Source organism: Pristiophorus japonicus, chromosome 4 (assembly GCF_044704955.1).
Source record: "Pristiophorus japonicus isolate sPriJap1 chromosome 4, sPriJap1.hap1, whole genome shotgun sequence".
In the NCBI taxonomy this organism is placed as follows: Eukaryota; Metazoa; Chordata; class Chondrichthyes; family Pristiophoridae; genus Pristiophorus; species Pristiophorus japonicus.
The window spans coordinates 90,689,137-90,713,419 of record NC_091980.1 but is presented as its reverse complement, the minus strand read 5'-3'; the positions used below and the strand labels follow the sequence as shown (position 1 = coordinate 90,713,419).

The following is a 24,283-nucleotide window of genomic DNA, read 5'->3' as shown; positions in this document are numbered from 1 at the left end:
GAATCACCAGTCTGCGTGGCCCCCGGCCTGCGAGCACCATCGGAGCAGGCCAGGGAGCGGAAGGAGCAGCTTGGAGCATACCATTCCAAGGAGCTGCACGTGCTGGAGCAGGAGCGCAACGTCAGTGAAGAGTGACATCACCAAGATCCAGGTCGGTGATTGGAGCGCGGGCAGGTACAGCAGGAGCAGCGAGGTCGGGGCAAAGGAGCGGCGAGAGAGGGTAGAGGGACGTGATCGGGGCCCGAGAGAGGCATGGGTTTGGGGCCCAGAAGAGGCGAGGTCCCATGGGCAGCACGGGCCTGCCCACACTGCGATATGTGTGCGCACTAGGTCCATGCAGCAGAGCTGGTCTCCAATCGTCTTGGTTAATCCTTGCCACTGGACCAAGTCCCAGCTCTGTCAAGCCCGTGTGGTGGCTGGGGTGCAACGGCCACCACACGTTAAAAAAATCCATGCACAGGCATCTTCCACCCTTCAAGATTTAGTTCAGGATCTGGAATTTTCGATCCTTCATTGAAACACCTGTGAACTTTTTGACGTGGAAGCAAGTCATCCTCGATTCGAGGGACTGCCTATTATGATATGTAATAGTGCAGCTATCTGAGACAATGCGCAACAAGGTTATGTTAAATAAAAAACATTTAATCAGACCATTTGTGTGAAATCATAATTATAACTGTAAAAAACACCCCATCCCACCCCACCCCCTGCCCCACCAGACAACGAATTTATCACATTTACATCATTTGATTGATCACCATTTCCAGCAACACAGAACATAAATGCAAACCAGCAAGATAGCCCCCTCGCCAAATTCCCCCAACCCTACCACCAAAATAGCACCAACAACATTAAAATGTGCTCAACGCCTGCAGCCATGCACCTCACTTTCCTTTCCCCCTCCCCCCTCCGCTTCTCTTCCCCACCTCTACCCCTTCCCCTTCCCCTTCTGATTCCAAGCCGCCTGTCCGAGGAGCTCCTCAGACACTGCTTTGTTGGGGGGGGGGTGACGACAGAACCACTGCACTTGGATGGATAAAGGAGAGGACGGTCCCGAGGTTGGAACGTCCTCCGGGCCAGAAGCAAGGTCTTCCTCCTGGCTCTCATGTGTCATTGGCAATGGGGGTGCGGCACCTTGGGGTGCAGTGCGGTGCTGCGGGACCACTGGGAGGCCTCTGCCACCAGTGTTCCTGGCTATCAGTGCCAGGGTCTCCGCCAGCCGCGGCACGTACTCCGTCATGGTGGCGGACATGCTGGCCAGCTGGAGGGATACGCCCCCCATTGTCTGTTGGATCTGCTGCCCTATGTTAACACTCCTCCTGGACAAGTGTACCATGTCCCTGCTCAGATCTGCCGCTTGTGGAGCAGACCTGCCGCATCGATCCAACCTCTGCTTGGTCAGCGCCGTACTAGAGACACCTGGGGTTCCCTGTGGCAAGGTGTTTGGGCCCAGTACCTCCATGGTGGATGTAGGAATGACCGCAGGAGCACAAGATGTCATCAGTGTCGAATGGATTGTGGAGGTTGGGGATGCAGGCTCCTCAAAGTCGGCACTGTCATCCGTTGAGAAGGGACCCAGCAGATCCATGGACGAGAATCGGTGCTCCACAGCACCAGATAGAGGAGAGTCCAGTGAGTTCGTCCCTGCGCCCCCACCTTCTGGGCTCGGTGTTCTTGCATGGGGCCGCACTGCTGGCTGAGCTGCAAAACATAAATGAGGTTATTGGAGGAGAAGCGGGTGCTAGGGTCACAAGGTGAGTCCAGCGCTACACACAGCATATGCACGACAAAAGTAACACCGCTATCAAAATCATCACAGACATCATATTTCATGAACATCACCAAATTCTGCATTGCAATGATTCTCATGAGGACATCATTATTTAGAAAAGAATTTTATGATTATCTATCATATAATATTTGATATGAGTGGGTGTGGCATCTATTGACTTTACATCACGCAATGGTGTATAATTTACTCATGTGGCATCACATCAGGTTCTGCTGCTGCTTGCATGGCCGACTGGGGTTGGTCCCCACCATTGCCAGCACCCGCTCCTTGATGTCGGTAAGGTTGATGATGACTGGTGGCCCCCCCACCCATTCGCCTCTGCTCGGCCCTATTCCTCGAAAGCTTCTTCTGTAAAAGGTAACAACAGTATGACATGGCATGAGATAATTACTCGGTACTGTCACAGAGACTGATACAACACATAACCGACAGATGTAATCATGATTATAATGAAAATTATCATTCTTTACCTAAAGACGTACACCGTGACCGCAGGCTTTGAGTACAACCTTCCCGGTATAAGTGCAAGACATCTCATCTGATTTTAATCTCTCATTACACTTACAATTCCAATTATATAAATATACAAGTACATGTAATAAATGTAATACTTACTCTGGCAGATCCGACAAAGTCGTTCCATTGTTTGCAGCATTGGTTGCCCACATGCACCTCTGCTATCTTGGCCCATATCTTCTGGTAGACCTTTGGGGTGGGCTTCCCACACCCTCCCTGGGTCAATTGACCCCAGCGTGACTCGACCTCCAGCATGAGGGTGACATTTGCCTCGTCCGAGAACCTCCTTGCTCTTTTGCGTCCTCCCAATTGTTCCTCTCCCAGCTCACTGCTTTCGCCAGCATCCTCAGTCTCCACAGTGTACTGGTTTGTCTCCTTCATCCCTTCCATGTTAAATATTATTTTTTCCACAAAAACTCGGTGCCAACTACCTTCTTTGTGCTTAGTACGCTTTTTGCTGCTGGTGAATCTCCCTCATGCCTCCCTCAACAGCCAAAGAAGTACACACCACACCCATACACTCTTTCAGTCCTTCTCGGCTCCCTCTCTCTCTATCTCCTCTTATGCGCATATAATGATGACGCCTGACCTCCTGAAATGTGGGAAATAAGCATTGCCATACCATTGCTATGTTCGGCGATACTTTGCAGCAGAAGGTTAAAAAAATTTAACGCTAACGCCCATTTCAGATCGCTCGCGGTAATGCCCATTTTCAAAAATGCAAAGTTAGGGTTTTGAAAATGGGCAATAATCCGACGATCTCAAACCCCATTTTTACCACCCACGCTGGAAATAACGCCTATTTTTGGCCGATTGACACAAAAGTGGAAAGTCTAGCCCTATGTCTCCTAGTTTTAGTTTCCCCTATGAGTGGAAATATTCTCTCTGCATCCACCTTGTCAAGCCCCCTCATTATTTTATAATTTTCAATAAGATCACCACTCATTCTTCTGAACTCCAATGTGTATTGGCCCAACCTACTCAACCTATCCTCATAAGTCAACCCCCTTATCTCTGGAATCAACCGAGTGAACCTTCTCCAATGCAAGTATATCCTTCCTTAAATACGGAGACCAAAACTGTACGCAGTACTCCAGGTGTGGCCTCATCAATACCCTGTACAGTTGTAGCAGGACTTCTCTGCTTTCATACTCTATCCCCCTTGCAATAAAGGCCAACATTCCAGTTACCTTCCTGATTACTTGCTCTACCTGCATACTAACTTTTTGTGTTTCATGCACAAGGACCCCCAGATCTCTCTGTACTGCAGCACTTTGCAATTTTTCTCCATTTAAATTGTAATTTGCTTTTCTATTATTTCTGCCAAAGTGGATGACCTTATTCCTACATTTTACTCCATCTGCCAAATTTTTGCCCATTCCGTTAGCCTGTCTATATCCCTTTGCAGATTTTTTGTGTCCTCCTCACAATTTGCTTTCCCACCCATTTTTGTATCATCAAACTTGGCTACATTACACTTGGTCCTTTCATCCAAGTCATTAATATAGATTGTAAATAGTTGAGGACCCAGCACCGATCTCTGTGGCACCCCACTAGTCACTGATTGCCAACTGGAAAATGACCCATTTATCCTGACTATTTTCTGTTAGTTAACCAATCCTCTATCCATGCTAATATATTATCCCCAACCCCATGAGCTTTTACCTTGTGGCATCTTATCGAATGCCTTCTGGAAATCCAAATACACCACGTCCACTGATTCCCCTTATACACCTTGCTCGTTATATCCTCAAAGAACTCCAGCAGATTTGTCAAACATGATTTCCCTTTCATAATAGCATGCTGACTCTGCTTCATTGAATCATGCTTTTCTAAATGTCCCGCTACTGCTTCCTTAATAATGGACTCCAGCTTTTTCCCAATGACAGATGTTAGGCTAAATGCCTTGTGCATGTGGCTTATTAGCTCCTGGATCTCTTGGTCATTCTCGTCAAACCATCTTGGTGTTTCCTGGTTGAGTAAATGAACGTCGCTTTGCAGGTGCCGGTTATGGAGGCCTTGAGGGAAGATGAGGCGCTGTGGGTACTCTGCATCTCAGGGTCATTGAGGGTTGCCATATTGGCAGTGAGGCGCTGGCTGTATAGGGCTTTCTTAACTGGGTCTTTGAGTGCCCCAGCGTTGATTTTTCTGCAGCATTGTTTCTGTTGCCGTCGCTGTTTTTGGGCTATATTGATGTTAATGATGGAGCGGAATAGGCGGTAGTCCGCCCAGCAGTCATCGGTTCCTGTCATGGCACAGGTGATACGCACGTCCTTGCAGTCCCTCGCTCGGACGATGATGTAGTCAAGCAGATGGCTGTACTTGGAGCGAGGGTGTTGCCATGATGCCTTTTACTTGTCCCTCTGACAGAATAGGGTGTTGGTGATGACAAGATCATGTTCTAGGCATCTTGTCAGGAGCAGGGTACCGCTGGAGTTGGTTTTCCCTATCACCTCTCTACCGATCACACCAACCCAGAGGTCTGTGTCCTTACCGACTCTGGCGTTGAAGTCGTAGGGACGTGGGACAGGGATTATTCAAAGCTGGAGTAGAATTCCTCTCTGGTCTCATCTGTTGCGTCGAGTGTTGGGGCGCAAGCGCTGATGACTGTGGCACACTGGTCCCGGATTAGGGTGAGTCGGAGAGTAATGAGACATTCGCTTATCCCACAGAGGGAGTCTCTGAGACGGCCCACCAGTTCATTCTTGATGAGCTTAGCAGAGCAAGGTCTCGGTCCAGTGTCAAGGGGGTCCGAGACGACTGGAGACCAGGCTCTACTATATGGGCCTTGTTGCCTATGGTGGGATGTGAGCCATAAGCTCGGCACTGGGCAGCACCTTCAGGAGAGGTGGTTGGAGATCTGAGGTGTGATGAGGGGTGGGGATGAGGGGCACTGGGGCCCTGCTCCATCTTAGCTTCTCGAAGGGTCGTGAGGGAAGTCTGATTGGCCGCCACCATTACCTGCGCCACGTGCCCGACAGTGGCTGTGCAAGGTGATGACGTCAGCACCGCCAGGCGTAGTACAGTAGGGTGCTATGTGTTACCGCCGCCGCAAACCCCCAGCCGAATTTAGTGGGAGGCGATGTTCTCGTCACACCTGGTCATAAATTCATTTATGCCCTGCTAACGGGAGGCGCAAAATGGCCTAATTTCTCCCTCTAAGGACGGAAGAAAATTGGCGTGAAAAAAATTGGAAAACTTTTTCTACATATAAAATAATACTTCATGACTTAATTCAAATTATCTGTTAATTCAAGTGCTGTCAGCAGCAAATTTCTACTTTTCTGTTTTATTTTCATTGCTTCATTCAAATTATTGGATGATTCAATATTGTTTAAGTGCAAAAAACAACTTGAATTATCAGAAGTAGACTGCACTGCAGTTGTGTGCAGTGATTTGTCGGTATACAAACAGTCAGGGCCAGGTCCTTATAGTGATGTGAGCATTTCAGTGCCTGGAGTTTTGCTTCATTCCGAAGTATTTTTAAAAGTACTTTTTCACATGTGCCACTTTATTCAAACGCAGCAATAATGGAAACAGAACTAACAGTGAGAAAGCTACAAAAATAAATGTAAACATTTGAAAAGGTTCATATTTTAAACTTAAAATGGCTTTTAATCTGATGTAAGATATGAACAGAATATGTAGGAATTACTCAGCAGGTAAGATAAGGTTCATCGACCTGAAACTTTAACTCTGTTTCTCTCTCCACAGATGCTGCCTGACCAGCTGAGTGTTTCCAGCATTTATAATTTCAGATTTCCAGTATGTGCAGTATGTTGCTTTTATATTCGGACGGAATTTTCCCACTGCTGTGCGTGCAGGTTTGGAGGCAGGTCGGCAGTAAAAGTTGCAGAAATTGCGCGTCTCGGGAATGCGCTATTATTCTGCCTCCTCGTGCATTTAACTCGGGCGTGTTTGCCAGCGCACCATGGACCCGAACGGCAGAGGCGGGCAACCTAATTAAGCTAATTAAATCCTTGTTGTTAGATCATTAACAGGGATTTTAAACAGGGATTTTAACCAGAACTTTTGATTTTTACTGGATGCCCATGGGAATCATGCAGCTCGGAAACCACATCTGTCATCTTGATGCGGAAGCCCAGTGGCCATTGAGTGAGGTCATTAATGCAGAGCATGGAAATAACAATAAATACTCCCACATGACACCTGCTTATGTGCCAAAGGGAAAGGCTCTTGCTAACTCCATTTTCAGCACAGATTTAGTTGTCTCGAGTTTGCAAGTCTTTTCTGCTACCTCGGAAGCCACACTCACTTCATTGCTAGTAACTATCGCAACATTGACAGATTGGTCCTCTGATCTCTACTTCACCTGCCATCTATTCCATCAGCATGGGTGCCACTTAGACTGCCTCACCTTGGTCCTCAGAATCGGACCAGGTTGAGCCCCAACACCAGCAGCACCAGGCACACCAGCAGCAGGAGCAACAATACTACCAATCTTCTCCTCAATGACTTGATGCTACACAGGACAGAGAGCGAGAGAGAGAGAGTGAGTGTGTAGGGGAGAGAGAAAGAGAGAGGGAGAGAGAGAGAGAGGGAGAGGGAGAGGGAGAGAGTGGGAGGGAGAGAGAGAGAGCGAGTGTGTAGGGGAGAGAGAGAGAGCGTGAGTGTGTAGGGAAGAGAGAGAGAGAGAGAGTGAATGTGTAGGGGAAAGAGAGAGAGAGGGAGAGAGAGAGAGTGAGTGTGTAAGAGAGAGAGGGAGTGAGTGTGTAGGGGAGAGAGAGGGAGAGAGGGAGGGAGGGAGAGAGAGGCTACACAGGACAGAGGACATCAGTGCAGGGCTGCATTTCGCCAGAGGCGATACGTCCAACACAGGGTATACAGGCAGATGATGAGCTTCTTCAACATGACTGAGCAGCAGTGCCAAAGGAGGCTCAGGCTATCCTGCCAGGTCGTCACAGACATTTGCAGCTTTCTGGAGCAAGACCTGTAACCCAGAGTACCTGGTGGACATGCCTTATCAGTGGCTGGACAAGTCACCAGCACCCTCAACTTCTTCGCCTCAGGCTTCTTCCAGGGATCTACAGCAGGCATTTGCGGCATCTTGCAGTTGGTTGCTCACAGATCACCATGTTTGACAAGTCAGCCAATTATGTGAACTTTGCCACTGATGAAGCCAATGTTAGTGATCTTGTGCTTGTCTTTGCCGCTCTGGGTGGCTTCCCACTGATGAAGGATAACATCGACTGCACACATGTGGCATCAGGGGACCCCCACATCACCCAGGAGTGCTTTTGAACTGCAAGGGCTTCCACTTCCTCAATGTGCATCTGGTCTGCAACCATAGGAAGATCATGCATGTGTGCACCAAATTCCCTGGCAGCTGTCATGACTCTTTCATCCTACGCTAGTCCACACTCCCATAGTTCTTTGCACTGCCAAACACACTTACCGGCTGGCTGCTTGGAGACAAGGGATATCCACTAAAGACATGGCTCATGATACCCTTGGGAAGGCCAAGCAATGAGGCTGAGGAGCTTATAATGAAAGCCACATGGCCACCAGATGTGTCATAGAGCAAGCAATCGGCATGCTGAAGATGTGCTTCACATGCCTTGACAGATCTGGAAGAGCCCTTCAGTATGCACGAGCCAAGGTCTCCAAAATTGCCATTTGCTGCACCCTGCACAACATAATGCAAGGATTGGAGCTACAGGAAGAGCAAGGAGCAGAGCACACAGCATCTTCAGAAGAGGAGGAGGAGCATCAGATGGAAGACGAAGAGGAGGAGCAGGAGAAAGCTGAGGTCCAGATGGCACCAGTAGTGGAGCATATTGCGGCCTGGGAGATCTGGGATGGCCTCATCATGGCCAGATTTACTTAACTTTCTGCATTGCATTCATATGGCTGTTACATGCTATGCCAAGTTCCCCCCGACAACAACATCATAAAGCAATGACCAAGCCATTCCTTTCACATTGACTCCCATTGCTGGAGGTTACGTTATGTCTCATCATTCATTCCAACTCACAAAGCCACTTCCAAAGTATCAGACAAAAATGGGCATGACCGGAAAGTGGTGAAAATAAATACTTTTATACATGTGATAACAGTAACAGAGCCTTAGCAATTACAATGCTTTATGTACATACCCTTATGCAATTAGGTTTGTGGCTTTTTTCTTTTACACGTGCTTCTACGAGATGTAACCCCTGTGGCTTCAGCAGAGGTGGAGGAAGCCTGCTCACTTCCCTGCTGCGACTGAGTAGACACTTTTGGATGTGTCCTCTGAGTTTTGGAACCTGTGAGGCTCCTGTGGAAGACTGCTCCGGCGACTGTGCAGGGGCAGATTCGGCCATCGTGAACCAAGGAAGCATGTGGGGCTCTGACTGAGGCGGTGGCAAAAGGGGAGAAGTGTAAATGCTTTGAGAGGAACCCCTACTTCCATGTCTCCTCTCACCATCATCCCTCTCATGGGCCACCCATACTTTCCTGTTGGCAAGGAGCTGGAGAGCACCTTGCTGCACATCAGTGGAGCCATGAGGATCCAAGTCTACATTTACAAACTTCCTATGAGCCTCTGCCATCTGTTTTCCATAACTATTATGTGCTTCTGTGAGTGACGCATTCGCTGCTCCATGCAGGTGCTCATCCTTTCCATAGAATACAGCACATCGTTGCCATCGCCTGTGTAGTAGAGCTCCCCTTAGTGGACTACTGCTCCACCTAATGGACTACTGCAACTTCTGATGTAAATAATAAAGGATCATGTGGCAAAGTCACATGATGACAGTTTCTGTATTCGAGCCATCTTGTAGAATGTACTTTTAGTGATGTCATAAGAAAATATCACAGCCTGCCACATGGTATTGCTCATGTTGGCGATGGACTCCTCCATTATCTGCACATTTGCAGACACCACGGCTGCAAAATCTACCAGAGCCTCCTGCATTTCTTGCTGCCTTTCCAGGATCATCCTCTTTCTCGATGGCCCCCGAGGCTCAGCAGCTGAGCAGCTCAGCGCCCTCCCAGATGCACTTCCTCCACTTAGGGCGGTCTTTAGCCATTATGCTCATGATGAGTATTCACTGGCTGCTGACATCAGTCACTATATGACTGCTGTATGCCATGTGGCTGTATGAGTGGCAATTCTGTCACCAGCTTGCTGACCTGTTCTCTCACTCTCCCAATGCCAGCAGCTCTGCAACTCTCGAGACCTCCAGGGCACCTTCATTGCTGCTGTCAAAGTACTGAAGGATGGAGGGTCACCACTGATTCTCGCCCTCTCTCTGTTGTTGTTGGCTCTCTTCTCCTGCAAAGAAAGAAAGAAGAAAAATTTGAGTGAGAGTGATGGAATGAGTGTAAGGAACGTGTGGGTTACATCCTGTACCCTGCTGTTGATCTCCTCAGCAATTTGAAGCCATGCCTTTTTGGTCTCATCAGCAAAGAAGAGGACCTCCCTGCGTGCTGACTCCCTCCACGAGAATATGTAGAGATTCAGCCCTCTGTCTTTAAGAACTCATTTTTATAATTCTCAGCAGCAACACACTCCTCTCCAATACTCCCTCCACACTCCTACAGAAATCTTCAAATGCGATGTGGCCGAGGCTGCTTTAAATATTCCCACTGGAAATAAGTCATCGATGACGTCATTAGACCAGCACCATTTAATAGGACAGGGAAATATGCATGCCTGCTTTAATAGGGGCCATTACATTAAAGTTGCTCTGGAGAGCAGTCCTATCGAAACATCATGGTACCGATCCACTATGCAGCCTGTACGCACCTGACTGGCTCATTCAGGAAAATTCCGGCCTTAGTGTTTAAATCTGATGTAGTGGGTCGGAATTTTCCTCGGTTCAACTTATGCCACAATTACACTAAAATTTACGCCGGTTTCTATGCCAATCTTGCCAATGACAACTTATGCTGAAATTTCTTGACAATCTCATTAGCAAAAATCAGAACATAAAAATGGCATAAAACAAATGTAATTTAGCATAAACAATGGGGGGTTGAAGAGAGTATGTGCAATCTTCCTTCTTCAAGTCCCTCTTTTTCTTATTGATGTTGTAAAACTTAAAGTTTGAAGCCACCAAACCATGATTTATGCACATTAAGCATACGTTTCTGCTAATTGCGCTCATTTGCAGGCCTTCAGGGAGGCTTTAAAAATTAAGCTTGCACCTTTTGGGTACATTTTAAAAGCTTTTAAATGTGATTTTTGTTTAATTTACTAAGAAACTAATGTACCCAAATATAACTAGAAAATAGTTTTATATATCTTTAAAAATGAATTTCAGTCATTTAAAAACAGGTCAGAGATAGTGACTTTCATCATCTAAAATTTGGGGTGTAAATTAACACCTGCACAGAACTGTAGAAAATGCAGGAAAGTTGTGTTTTCCTTTGCATTGGGGGCAGGGGGAACAGAGTGATGTAAATGAGTTCCAGAAGGTTTTGGCAAAACTAACTTAGAAGCAATGCACACAAGGAAATTTGCGTGTAGGAATGTTTTGGCATAAAATCAGTTACACACAAACCTCCTTGTAAAAACATTACTGCAACTCTGCTCCTGAACCATAGTTATGTTGTAAAATTCCAATAAATTCTGGACCAATATCATATGTAGACTCAATGAATAATAATTTTGTTCTTAGCAGTCACATATTTTGTTGCTTTTAACGTAATAGCATTCAGTAGTAAGTTGAATTGCAGGTAGCTCTTCAACTTCAAAGCTGATCTATCCGACATTGTACTATCCTACAAGTGACAGCACTTCCATAAGAACATTGGCCCCTATTTTCGTCACGATTGTGCTCGGTTTTTGCCGTCCAAACGTTTTTTGGCGTCAAATCCTCAGTTTCCAATTTTCGCCAACGTTGTACGCCGGCGCGGACCATGTGCACCAGTTTAACATTTTTTTGCCACAGAAGCGAGTGAAAATGGGTTTGGGCACCGTTTTTCTGCAGTTAGGCGATTTTGGCCATCCAAGATTTTTTTCTGCGCGGTGCACACTGCCAAAAAGCCCAGGAAAAAATCCTTCTGTAAACTTAAGGAAATTGGGAGGCGCACAAAAGGACATTCGGGCCAGGCAAAAGAAAACAAAATAAAATACAAATGCATTGACTTTTTTGGACAGGGTACTCTGAAAATAACTCGGAAATTGGAGCGAGACAATTTAATAAACAAATGTCTAAGTTTTTTGGAGTGAGGGAACTGAAATGAGGGTACTTTTCAGAATGGCAGGCAGTGACTAGTGGGGTACTGCAAGGTTCTGTGCTGGGGCCCCAGCTGTTTACATTGTACATTAATGATTTAGACAAGGGGATTAAATGTAGTATCTCCAAATTTGCCGATGACACTAAGTTGGTTGGCAGTGTGAGCTGCGAGGAGGATGCTATGAGGCTGCAGAGTAACTTGGATAGGTTAGGTGAGTGGGCAAATGCATGGCAGATGAAGTATAATGTGGATAAATGTGAGGTTATCCACTTTGGTGGTTAAAACAGAGAGACAGACTATTATCTGAATGGTGACAGATTAGGAAAAGGAAAGGTGCAATGAGACCTGGGTGTCATGGTATATCAGTCATTGAAGGTTGGCATGCAGGTACAGCAGGCGGTTAAGAAGGCAAGTTGGCCTTCATAGCAAGGGGATTTGAGTACAGGGGCAGGGAGGTATTACTACAGTTGTACAGGGCTTTGGAGTATTGTGTACAGTTTTGGTCTCCTAACTTGAGGAAGGACATTCTTATTATTGAGGGAGTGCAGCAAAGGTTTACCAGACTGATTCCCGGGATGGCGGGACTGACATATCAAGAAAGACTGGATCAACTGGGCTTGTATTCACTGGAGTTCAGAAGAATGAGAGGGGATCACATAGAAACATTTAAAATTCTGACGGGTTTAGACAGGTTAGATGCAGGAGCATTGTTCCCAATGTTGGGGAAGTCCAGAACCAGGGGTCACAGTCTAAGGATAAGGGTTAAGCCATTTAGGACTGAGATGAGGAGAAACTTCTTCACCCAGAGAGTGGTGAACCTGTGGAATTCTCTACCACAGAAAGTTGTTGAGGCCAATTCACTAAATATATTCAAAAAGGAGTTAAATGTAGTCCTTACTACTAGGGGGATCAAGTGGTATGGCGAGAAAGCAGGAATGGGGTACTGAAGTTGCATGTTCAGCCATGAACTCATTGAATGGCGGTGTAGGCTCGAAAAGCCGAATGGCCTACTCCTGTACCTATTTTCTATATTTCCATGTTTCTATGAAATAACTTTGTTGGGTTAGGGTTACAGTGCTTCTTTTTCACCCAGATCGCAACTGTCCACCCCAACACAATCATTGCTGGCTGGGCTTCAGGCACAGGTCGGGGGAGTTCCAGCCGGGCAGGGGCATGGGCTCGGCCGGACACAAACACCAGAGCTGGGAGAATCACTGTAGTCAGCATCTGAAACAGGATGTTTTGTGCACAGGCACAGCCGCAAGCTAGAAATCCTGATCCATGTGCTCCACCGGCTGCAGATCCAGTATGACCATCTGATCAGCGGAGGGATCTTCATGCTGGTCTTCATCCAGATCATTCTGCTCAAATTCAGCTCTGGACTCTCTTCTGGATAGAAACATAGAAACATAGAAATTAGATGCAGGAGTAGGCCGTTCGGCCCTTCGAGCCCGCACTGCCATTCAATAAGGTCATGACTGATCATTCAACCTCAGTACCTCTTTCCTACTTTCTTTCCATACCCCTTGATCCTTTTGGCCGTAAGGGCCATATCTAACTCCCTTTTGAATATATCTAACGGACTGGCCTCAACAGCTCTCTGCGGTAGAGAATTCCACAGGTTAACCACTCTCTGAGTGAAGAAGTTTCTCCTCATCTCGGTCCTAAATGGCTTACCCCTTATTCTTAGACTGTGACCCCTGGTTCTGGAATTCCCCAGCAATGGGAACATTCTTTCTGCATCTAACCTATCCAATCCCGTCAGAATATTATATGTTTCTATGAGATCCCCTCTCATTCTTCTAAACTCCAGTGGATACAAGCCCAGTTGATCCAGTCTCTTCAGGATGTCCTCCAGGTGCTACGTCTGCTGGTACTTTTGCTTATCCTTCTGGATCACCTTCTGCCCCTTCCTGATGCGCAGCTGCTGTAAAACATATCGAAAGCAACCATTAAAGCCTAGCAAGCCCATGCAGTATTTAGCCAACCCACAGTGCAAATTGCAGGGCATACCCCATCTATTTGACCTGGGTCCAGCGTCCACATTGGTGGTGGATCTTCTCCAGTGAGCTTTAATCAGATCGGCGATCCTCTGTTCCAGCTGGCTCAGTTGCAGCTTACTTGGTGGACCCCATCAGTACAATTATTGTGATTCCTGATCTTTGCATTCTTCAACTGTAAAGATGAAAATAGAACTTTTTAAGAGAGGGTCCTTCTGCTGTGGTGGCCACACACACAGACACATTTACAAATGTAGTGCATACTTACTTTAACGAATTGTCCTAGGTCCTGCCACCTCTTTTTCAGCTACCCATCGATTCTCTGGATGATAGCTACTGCATTGTACTCTACAACAACATCATCCCAATGTTGAGCCATTAGAGCAGGTTTTACTTTTTTTCGCTTTTCCCCCTCAGTTGCCAGCAGATCCCATTTCCTCTCAATGATCTCTACCAGGGATACCACGTCATGTGGGAGAAATCGAGTAGCCCTTCCTTCTCCCCCTTCTAATTCCTCTTCAACTTCCCTCTTAGCCATATTTTTCAGGTTTTAATGCTCAAAATTGCAGAAAGATCCTGCCAGCACGATCCGATTGCAAATGGAAAAATGATCCGATCACAAAGGGCTCTTTAAAAAGTCTGATCCAGACCAGGAAGTTTCTTTTTTCGCACATGCGCAGAGAGTAGTTTTTAGCGCAGACTTGAAACTCCGCCCCCCCCCCTCCCCAGACAATCTCGGAGAGCTCAGCGGCAAATTCAAATATTTGTTTGGCGAAAGTAGCGATTTTTTTTTCTGGTGCAAACGTACAAAACAATTGTCCGTTAACATGCGCAGGCGCCAAAGATGCAGCAAGTGGAAAATAGAGGTCATCAGAACATAAGAAATAGAAGCATTTAATAAGATCATGGCTGATCTGATCATGGACTCAGCTCCACTTCCCTGCCCGCTCCCCATAACCCTTTATTCCCTTATCGCTCAAAAATCTGTCTATCTCCACCTTAAATATATTCAATGACCCAGCCTCCACAGCTCTCTGGGGCAGAGAATTCCACAGATTAACAACCCATTGAGAGAAGAAATTCCTCCTCATCTCAGTTTTAAATGGGCGGCCCCTTATTCTGAGACTATGCCCCCTAGTTTTAGTTACCCCTATGAGTATTCTCTCTGCATCCACCTTGTTGAGTTCCTCATTATCTTATCTGTTTCGATAAGATCACCTCTCATTCTTCTGAACTCCAATGTGTATAGGCCCAAACTACTCAACCTGTAACCACTTCTTTAAGGACGCTTGGATACAAGCCATTAGGTCCAGGAGACTTGTTCGCCTTTAGTCCCATTATTTTACTGAGTACTACTTCTTTAGTGATAATAATTGTATTAAGTTCCTCCCCCCGTATAGCCCCTTGATTATCCACTATTGGGATGTTTTTAGTGTCTTCTACCGTGAAGACTAATACAAAATATTTGTTCAAATTCTCTTCCATTTCCCTGTTCCCCATTATTCATTCCCCCATCTCAGGGGACCAACATTTACTTTAGCCACTCTTTCCTTTTTATGTACCTGTCAAAACTCTTACTATCTGTTTATATATTTCGTGCTAGTTTACTTTCATAATCTGTCTTCCTTCTCTTTATTTTTTTTTTAGTCATTCGTTGCTGACTTTTAAAAGTATCACAATCCTCTGGCCTCCCACTAGTCTGCTATGTTCAAAATAACTCCACAAGACTGTATATCTTAAGCTCAAACTGTTGTGACCTTGATCTCTTTAATGTAACTTCAGAGTGAGGAAGCAGCATGGTAGACTGCCTTTTATACCTGCTTGCCCAGGGTGTGCAGGTGACCCTTCGGTCTCCCACAGGTGCACCCCCTGGTGGCAAGTCTTACACATTGGTAATGTTTATACATATAACATCAATCCCCCACCCCCACCCGCCAAAGTCTTAGATACAAGTTATTTATAAGTTGAGGCGATCCGGGGCTCTGCATTCTCGGGTTGATTGCCTGAGTTGAAGTCCTGGCATGGTTGAGTCGTTCGGATCGTTGGACTGCGGTGTGGTTGGTCTGATCGGACTGTCGGGCATGGTGGGTTCATCCTCGTGGTTGACCGCGAGGTCGATTGCTGGTTGGGTGTGAGTGGATCATTGATGGTAATGTCCTCTTCAAACTGTTCTTGGTTGTCAGTGAACCACAGTTTGGTCTGATCCAAGTGCTTTCTGCACGTTTGTCCATTCAAAAGTTTGACAACAAACACTCTATTCCCCTCCTTGGCTAAAACAGTGCTAGCAACCCATTTGGGACCATGACCGTAATTAAGAACAAACACAGGGTCATTAACCTCAATATCACGTGATACAGCCGCGCGATCATGGTATGTTATGCCGGTGCCGTCGGGTTTCTACGTGATCATTGAGATCCGGGTGGACTAAGGAGAGCCTGGCTTTGAGTGCTCTCTTCGTTAGTAATTCTGCAGGGGAATCCCCGGTAAGCGAGTGGGGTCGCGTGCGGTAGCTGAGCAGAATCCGAGATAACCGGGTCTGTAGGGAACCGTCTGACACGCGTTTCAAGCTCTGCTTGATGGTTTGGACTGCCCGTTCTGCTTGACCATTGGATGTGGGCTTAAACAGCGCAGACGTGACATGCTTGATGCCATTGCGGGTCATGAACTCGTTGAATTTCGAACTGGTGAAACATGGTCCATTGTCACTAACAAGGACGTCGGGCAAACCATGGGGGACGAACATGGCCCAGAGGCTTTTAATGGTGGCAGTGGATGCACTTGATGACATTATTATACATTCAATCCATTTAGAGTAAGCGTCCACTGCTACTAGGAACATCTTTCCTAGAAAGGGGCCAGCGAAATCTACGTGGACGCTAGACTACGGTTTGGAGGGCCATGACCACAGACTCAATGGGACCTCCCTTGGTGCATTGCTCAATTGTGAGCAAGTGTTACATTGGTGTATGCATGACTCCAATTCCGAGTTAATGCCGGGCCACCAAATGTGCGACCTGGCGAGAGCCTTCATCATGACTATGCCAAGGTGGGTACTGTGGAGGTCACGTGTAAACATTTCCCTGCCTTTTTTTGGTAAAATTACACGATTCCCCCATAGGAGACAGTCCGAATGGATGGACATTTCATCCTTGCGTCGGTGGAACGGCTTAATTTCGTCTTGCATTTCGCCTGGAACCGCCGATCAGCTCACATTGAGGACGCAGCTTTTTACTAGTGATAGTACCATGACCTGGCTAGTCCAAGTCCTGATCTGGCGAGTCATGATGGGTGACCCCTCGCTCTCAAAAGCATCCATTACAAGAAGCAAGTCTGCAGATTGCGCCATTTCCACCCCGGTGGTGGGCTATGGTAGCCGACTGAGGGCATCTGCACAGTTATCAGTGCCTGGTTTGTGGCGGATTATATAATCATACGCAGATAACGTTAGTGCCCACCTTTGAATGCAAGACGAAGCAGTGATGCTTTCTGTGAACAACGAAATGAGCGGCTTGTTTCAAGCTCGAACCTGAGTCCAAATAGGTATTGGTGCATTTTCTTAACCCCGTATACGCACGCTAATGCTTCTTTCTCAACCATACTGTAGGCTCTTTCAGCTTTAGATAAGCTTTTGGACACATATGCAACTGGTTGCAGTTTGCTTGACACATTGGCTTGCTGTAACACACAATCGACCCCATATGAAGATGCATCACAAGCTAGTACTAAATGTTTACACGGGTCATACAATAGAAGTAACTTGTTCGAACATAGCAGATTTCTGGCCTTGTTAAAGGCTGTCTTTTTAGATTTACCCCAAACCCAGTCGTCACCCTTACGTAGCAATAAATGTAATGGTTCCAGCAAAGTGCTCAACCCCAGTAGAAAGTTCCCAAAATAGTTGAGGAATCCCAGGAATGAAAGCAGCTCCATCACATTCTGTGGTCTGGGTGCATTCTTGATGGCCTCCGTCTTGGAGTCCGTGGGTCTGATGCCATCTGCCTCAATCTTTCTCCCCAGAAATTCGACCTCTGGCATCAGGAAAACACACTTGGAGCATTTCAACCTGAGTCCCACTCTGTCCCGTCGCTTGCGAACCTCTTCCAGGTTGTGCAAGTGTTCGGTGGTGTTATGGCCAGAGATCAAGATGTCGTCTTGAAACACCACGGTGTGCAGAACCGATTTCAGCAGACTCTCCATGTTCCTCTGGAAGATGGCCGCAGCCGAGCGAATCCCAAAGGGACATCTGTGGTATATGAACAGTCCTCTGTGCGTGTTGATGCACGCCAATTTTTTCGAAGGTTCAGCCAGCTCCTGCATCATGTAAACAGAAGTTAGATCCAGCTTGGTGAACGACTTCCCCCTGCCAGCATTGCAAAAGATCATCCGCTTTGGGTAGTGGGTACTGGTCCTGTAACGAGACTCGGTTGATCGTTACCTTGTAGCCCCCGCAGATTCTGTTCGTCCCGTTGCTTTTCAACAGCGGAACAATTGGACTGGCCCATTCGTTGAACTCGACTGGCGATATGATCCCCTCTCGTTGAAGTCTGTCCAGCTTGATCTCGACTTTCTCTCGCATCATGTATGGAACCCCTCGAGCCTTGTGGTGAATGGGTCCTGCATCAGGGACTAGATGGATCTGCACTTTGGTGCCTGTGAAGTTGCCGATGCCTGGCTCGAATAATGACGGGAATTTGTTTAGCACTTGGGCGCACGAGGCGTCATCCACTGAAGACAGTGCTTTGATGTTGTTCCAGTTCCATCGGATCTTTCCTAGCCAGCTTCTGTCGAGCAGCGTTTGGCCAACGCCAGGTACAATCCATAGTGGTAAATCATGCACAGCTTCATCGTACAATACCTTAACTGCTGCACTGCCAATGACTGGTATGAGCTCTTTGGTGTAAGTGTGCAGATGGTGTGGATCAGGCTTAGTTTTGTCCTTTGTGCCTTGTTGCCCCACAGATTCTCAAAAGCCTTCTGGCTCATAATTGACTGATTCACTCCAGTGTCCAATTCCATGGAAACTGGAATGCCGTTTAAATGATTTTTTAACATTATCGGAGGGTTTTTGGTGGTGAAGGTGTGTACCCCATACACTTCCTTTTCAGCCTCGGGTTGAGTTGCCCCCCTACTCGTTCAGCGTGATCCGCGCCGGATCGGTCATCTTCTGTCGACTCTGCCACGTGAGTCGCAGCAAGTCTGCACATTCGTTAGAGGTGTCCCATTATTCCATAGCCCTTGCACATGTAGTGCTTGAATCGACATTGATGGGCTCAATGATTACCCCCACAGCGCCAACATGGTGCTAATGGATTCCCATTCACGCCCCACTGCGGACTCTGAGTCATCCTAGGTCTAGCATCTGCAGGCGTGTAGGCCCTGCCATGTACAGTTCTGCCTGCTGAAGGCGTTATTTTATGCACATTACTTGCTGGTGAGTTTCAATGCTGCAATGATATCTGTTATGTATGTAAACCTGTAAATACCATGTCTAACCACCAGAGGGCTTATTCCCCGGAGTCCCAAAGGATCCCACAATCCCTTGGGAGCACCTATATATAAGGAGGCCTCACAGGCTGGAGAGGCACTCTGAGATCTGTAATAAGGGACCACGGTCACATGTTACTTTGAGCTTGCAGTTTCTCGTCTGACTCCTTATTTAAGACATAACAACTGGCGACGAGATATGACGAACCTCACTGCAACAATGCAGAGAACCGTGGGTACCCTGGAGAAATTTTCAGATGGAGATGATTGGGAAACCTTCGTGGAGCGACGTGACCAATACTTCATGGCCAACGAGCTGGAAGGAGAAGCGAACGCTGTCAAACGAAGGGCGAGCCTCCTCACCGCTTGCGGGGCACCAACATATGGCCTCATGAAAAATCTGCTTGCTCCAGCGAAACCCACAGACAAGTCATATGATGAGTTGTGCACACTGGCCCGGGAGCATCTAAACCCGAAGGAAAGCGTTCTGATGGCGAGGTATCGGTTCTACACGTACAAAAGGTCTGAAGGCCAGGAAGTGGCGAGCTACATCCCGAGCTAAGGCGCCTTGCAGGACATTGCGAATTTGAAAGACACTTAGAGCACATGCTCAGGGACTTCTTTGTACTTGGCATTGGCCATGAAGTAATACTTCGCAAACTTTTGACTGTAGAGACCCCAACCTTGAGTAAAGCCATAGTGATAACCCAGGCGTATATCGCCACCAGTGACAATACCAAACAAATTTCTCAGCACACGATTGCTGCTGCAAGTATTATGAACAAAGTAATGTTGTTTTCGAATTGAAATGTACAAGGCAGGACTTACACTACTGCAGCTGCACATCCGCAGATGAATCAGAGTCCACCATCAAGGGTGGTGAATATAAGGCCATTAACACCTTGTTGGCACTGCGGGGGGGTGATCATCATTTCCATTCAAGCTGCTTCAAAGGATACCTTTGCAGGGGCTGTAGAACAATGGGGCACCTCCAACACATGTGCAGACGAGCTGCAAACCCAGCTAATTCTGCAAACCACTATGTTGCAGAGGAGAACAGATCCACGATGGATCATGACGAGCCAGAGCATCAGACCGAGGAGGCAGAAGTATATGGGGTGCACACATTTACCACAAAGTGGCCCCTGATAATGCTGAAGGTTGAAACAAATGGACTCCCGGTGTCCATGGAGCTGGACATGGGCGCAAGCCATTCCATAATGAGCAAAAAGACATTCGATAAATTGTGGTGCAGCAAAGCCTCAAGGCCAGCCCTGACTCCCACTCGTACTAAACTGAGAACTTACACAAAGAACGGATTCCCATAATCGGCAGTGCTACCGTAAAGGTCTCCTCCGATAGAGTGGTGCACGAGTTACCACTCTGGGTTGTGCTGGGCGATGGCCCCATGCTGTTCGGAAAGCTGGCTGGGAAAGATATGCTGGAACTGGGATGACATCCGAGTGCTTTTGTCCGTTGACGACACCTCATGTGCCTCATTGCTCCTTGGAACTTCCTGATGTCTGGTTCGAATAAGTTCCCCTTGCTGTTCGAACCAGACATCGGGAAGTTCCAAGGAGCAATAGTGCAGATCCATTTCATTCTGGGGACGCGACCCATTCATCACAAGGCGAGAACGGTACCTTATACGATGAGAGAGAGGGTGGAGATCGAACTGGACAGGCTGCAACGAGAAGGCATCATTTTGCCAATCGAATTTAATGAGTGGGCCAGTCTGATTATTCCAGTCCTCAAGGGAGACGGCACCATCAGAATCTGTGGTGATTACAAAGTAACTATCAATTGTTTCTCACTGCAGGATCAATACCCGCTACCGAAAGCAGATGACCTATTTGTGACGCTGGCGGGAGGGAAAATGTTCACGAAGCTGGACTTGACCTTGGCCTACATGACGCAGGAGCTGGAGGAATCATCGAAAGGCCTTATCTGCATCAACACGCACAAAGATCTCTTCATTTACAACAGATGCCCGTTTGGGATTTGATCGGCGCGGCGGTATTCCAGAGGAACATGGAAAGCTTGCTGAAGTCGATCCCACACACCGTGGTCTTCCAGGATGACATCCTGGTTACAGGTCCGGACACTGTCGAGCACCTGCAGAACCTGGAGGAGGTTCTTAGTCGACATAATCATGTGGGGCTCAGGCTAAAATGCTCGAAGTGCATTTCCTGAAGTGGAGTTCCTGGGGAGAAGAATCGCGGCGGACAGCATCAGGCCCACTGAGTCGAAGACGGAGGCAATCAATAACGCACTGAGACCACAGAACGTGATGGAGCTGCGGTCGTTTCTAGGACTCCTGAACTATTTTGGTAACTTCTTACCGGGTCTTAGCACATTGTTAGAACCCCTGCACTCTTTACTGCATAAAGGAAATGAATGGGTATAGGGTAAAAGCCAAGAAAATGCCTTTGAGAAAGCTAGGAAGCTGCTATGTTCAAATAAATTGCTTGTGTTGTATGATCCATGTAAACGTTTGGCACTAGCATGTGATGCGTCGTCTTACGGGGTCGGCTAATGAATTTGGGAAATTGCAACCGATTGCTTATGCATCCAGAAGTCTGTCTAAGGCCGAGAAGACCTACACTATGATCGAAAAAGAAGTGTTAGCGTGTGTTTAAGGAGTATAGAAAATGCATCAATATCTGTTCGGGCTCAAATTTGAATTGGAAACCAACCACACGCCGCTTGTATCCCTCTTTTCTGAAAGGGGATAAATACGAATGCATCGCCCCGCATCCAGAGATGGGCACTCACGTTGTCCATATACATCTACGCCATCTGCCACAGGCCAGGCACAGAAAACTGTACCAATGCTCTCAGTAGGCTGCCATTGCCCACCACAGGGGTGGAGATGGCACAGCTCCCAGTACCCAGATTTAGTCATGATAATGGAAGCATTTGAGAGTGAGCAATCACCTGTTACCAACCAACAGATTAGAACCTGGACGAGCCAGGACCACTTACTGTCCTTAGTAAAAAACTGTGTGCTCCATGGGAGTTGGTCTAGTGTCCCGTTAGAGATGCAGGAAAAAATAAAGCCATACCAGCGGTGCAAAGATGAAATGTCTATATAGGCAGACTTCCTCCAATGGGGTAATCGGGTAGTGGTGCCAAAAAAGGGCAGAGATACTTTCATCAGTGATCTCCACAGCACCCACCCAGGCATCATAATGATGAAAACAATAGCCAGATCCCACATGTGGTGGTCCGGTATCAATGCAGACTTAGAGTCCTGCGTGCACAAATGTAATACATGTTCACAGTTAAGCAATGCACCGAGGAGGCGCCACTAAGTTTATGGTCCTGGCCCTCCAAACCGTGGTCCAGGATCCATGTCGATGATGCAGGCCCATTCTTGGGTAAAATGTTCTTAGTGGTTGTAGAAGCGTACTCCAAGTGAATTGAATGTGTGATAATGTCAGCAAGCACGTCAGCTGCCACCATTGAAAGCCTACGGGCCATGTTTGCCACGCACGGCCTGCCTGATGCCCTTGTAAGTGACAATGGACAGTACTTCACCAGTGCCGAGTTCAAAGAGTTCATGATCCACAATGGGATGAAACATGTCACATCTGCCCCATTTAAACCAGCGTCCAACGGTCAGGGAGAACAAGCAGTTCAAACCATCAAGCAGAGCTTGAAAAGGGTAACTGAAGGCTCACTTGAGTCTCGCTTATCCTGAGTCCTGCTTAGTTACCGCACAAGACCTCACTCGCTCACTGAGGTCCCTCCCGCTGAGCACTTAAGACAAGGCTCTCGTTAGTACACCCTGATCTACATGAACTGGTAGAGTGCAGGCGGCTTCAACAGAATACATATCATGGTCGCGCAAATGTGTCACGCGAAATTGAGATAAATAATCCTACATTTGTGTTGAACTATGGACAAGGTCACAAGTGGCTTCCTGGCACTATTTTGGCCAAAGAAGAGAATAGGCTGTTTGTGGTCAAACTCTCAAATGGACTCACCTGCAGGAAACACTTGGACCAAACCAAACTCAGATTTACGGACTATCCAGAACAACCCACAATAGACTCCACCTTGTTCGACCCTCCAACACACACACAAGTGGCAACCGACCCAACGGTTGACCACGAAGCAGAACCCATCACCCGCAGCAGCCCAGCAGGACTCACCACCCCCAGTAGTCTAGAAAGGCCAGCTGCACAGCAGCCCAGTGAGGGCCCAACAAACGACTTACCAAAACCAGCATTTGCACCGAGACGATCAACCAAGGAAAGGAAGGCCCCAGATTGACTCACATTGTAAATAGTTACACTATTGACTTGGAGGGGGCGGGTGGGGAGGGGGGAGTGTTGTTATGTATGTAAACCTGTAAATACCATGTCTAACCACTATGACTTATCCCCTGGATGCCCAAGGGATCCCACAATCCTTTGGGAGCACCTGTATATAAGGAGGCCTCACAGGCTGGAGAGGCACTCTGAGATCTGTTATAAAGGATTACGGTCACACCTTACTTTGTGCTTTCAGTATCCAGTCTGACTCCTTATTCAAGACATAACAATATCTGTTTAGTGTTATCGTTCATGGACATAAAAGCCTGGTCTATTTTGATGGCTTTGCTCAGATCTGGGGGTTCGGCAGACAGCAGTTTGTGAAGAATGACGTCGTGGCCTATTCCAAGCACGAAAAAGTCCCACAACACTTACCCCAAAAATTCAGCAAATAAGCACGGTCCCGCAAGGCGTCATAGGTCGGCGATATAGATCGCCATGTCCTGGCCCTCGGAGCGGTGGTGCGTTTAGAAGCGATACCTGGCCATCAAGATGCTGTCCTTTGTCTTGAGGTTTTCCCAAACCAATGTGCACAGCTGTTTAGATGTCTTCTCCGTTGGTTTCATCATGGTGGCAAGTCTTACACATTGGTAATGTTTACATACATTGGCCACATTGTATGCCCTTGTTTTCAATTTGATACCATCCCTTATTTCCTTAATTAGCCACAGATGGTTATCCCTTCTCTTACAACCTTTCCTTCTCATTGGGATATACTTTTGTTGTGAATTATGAAATATCTCCTTAAATGTCTCCCACTGCATCATCAACTGTCCCACAATTTAATCTATTTTCCCAATCCACTTTAGCCAACTCTGCTTTCATACCTTTGTAGTCTCCTTTGTTTAAGCCTAGGGCACTGGTTTGAGATCCAACTTTCTCACTCTCCAACTTTATTTGAAATTCAACCATGTTATGATCATTCATTCCATGAAGAGCCTTTACCAAAGGATCCTTCCAAAAGTACTTCATTGGCTGTAAAGCGC

The 24,283-nt window shown here is 47.1% G+C and overlaps 1 long non-coding RNA gene across 1 annotated transcript in view; it reads right to left on the bottom strand.

Annotated features, from left to right (window-relative positions):
• Positions 1-1,426: 1,426 nt before the first annotated feature.
• Positions 1,427-24,283, bottom strand: part of LOC139262118 (uncharacterized) — a 77,417-nt gene continuing 54,560 nt past the window's right edge. Inside the window, exon 3 of the long non-coding RNA XR_011592904.1 lies at positions 1,427-1,701. This is a non-coding gene — a long non-coding RNA (uncharacterized lncRNA). The remainder of the gene's footprint in view (positions 1,702-24,283) is intronic.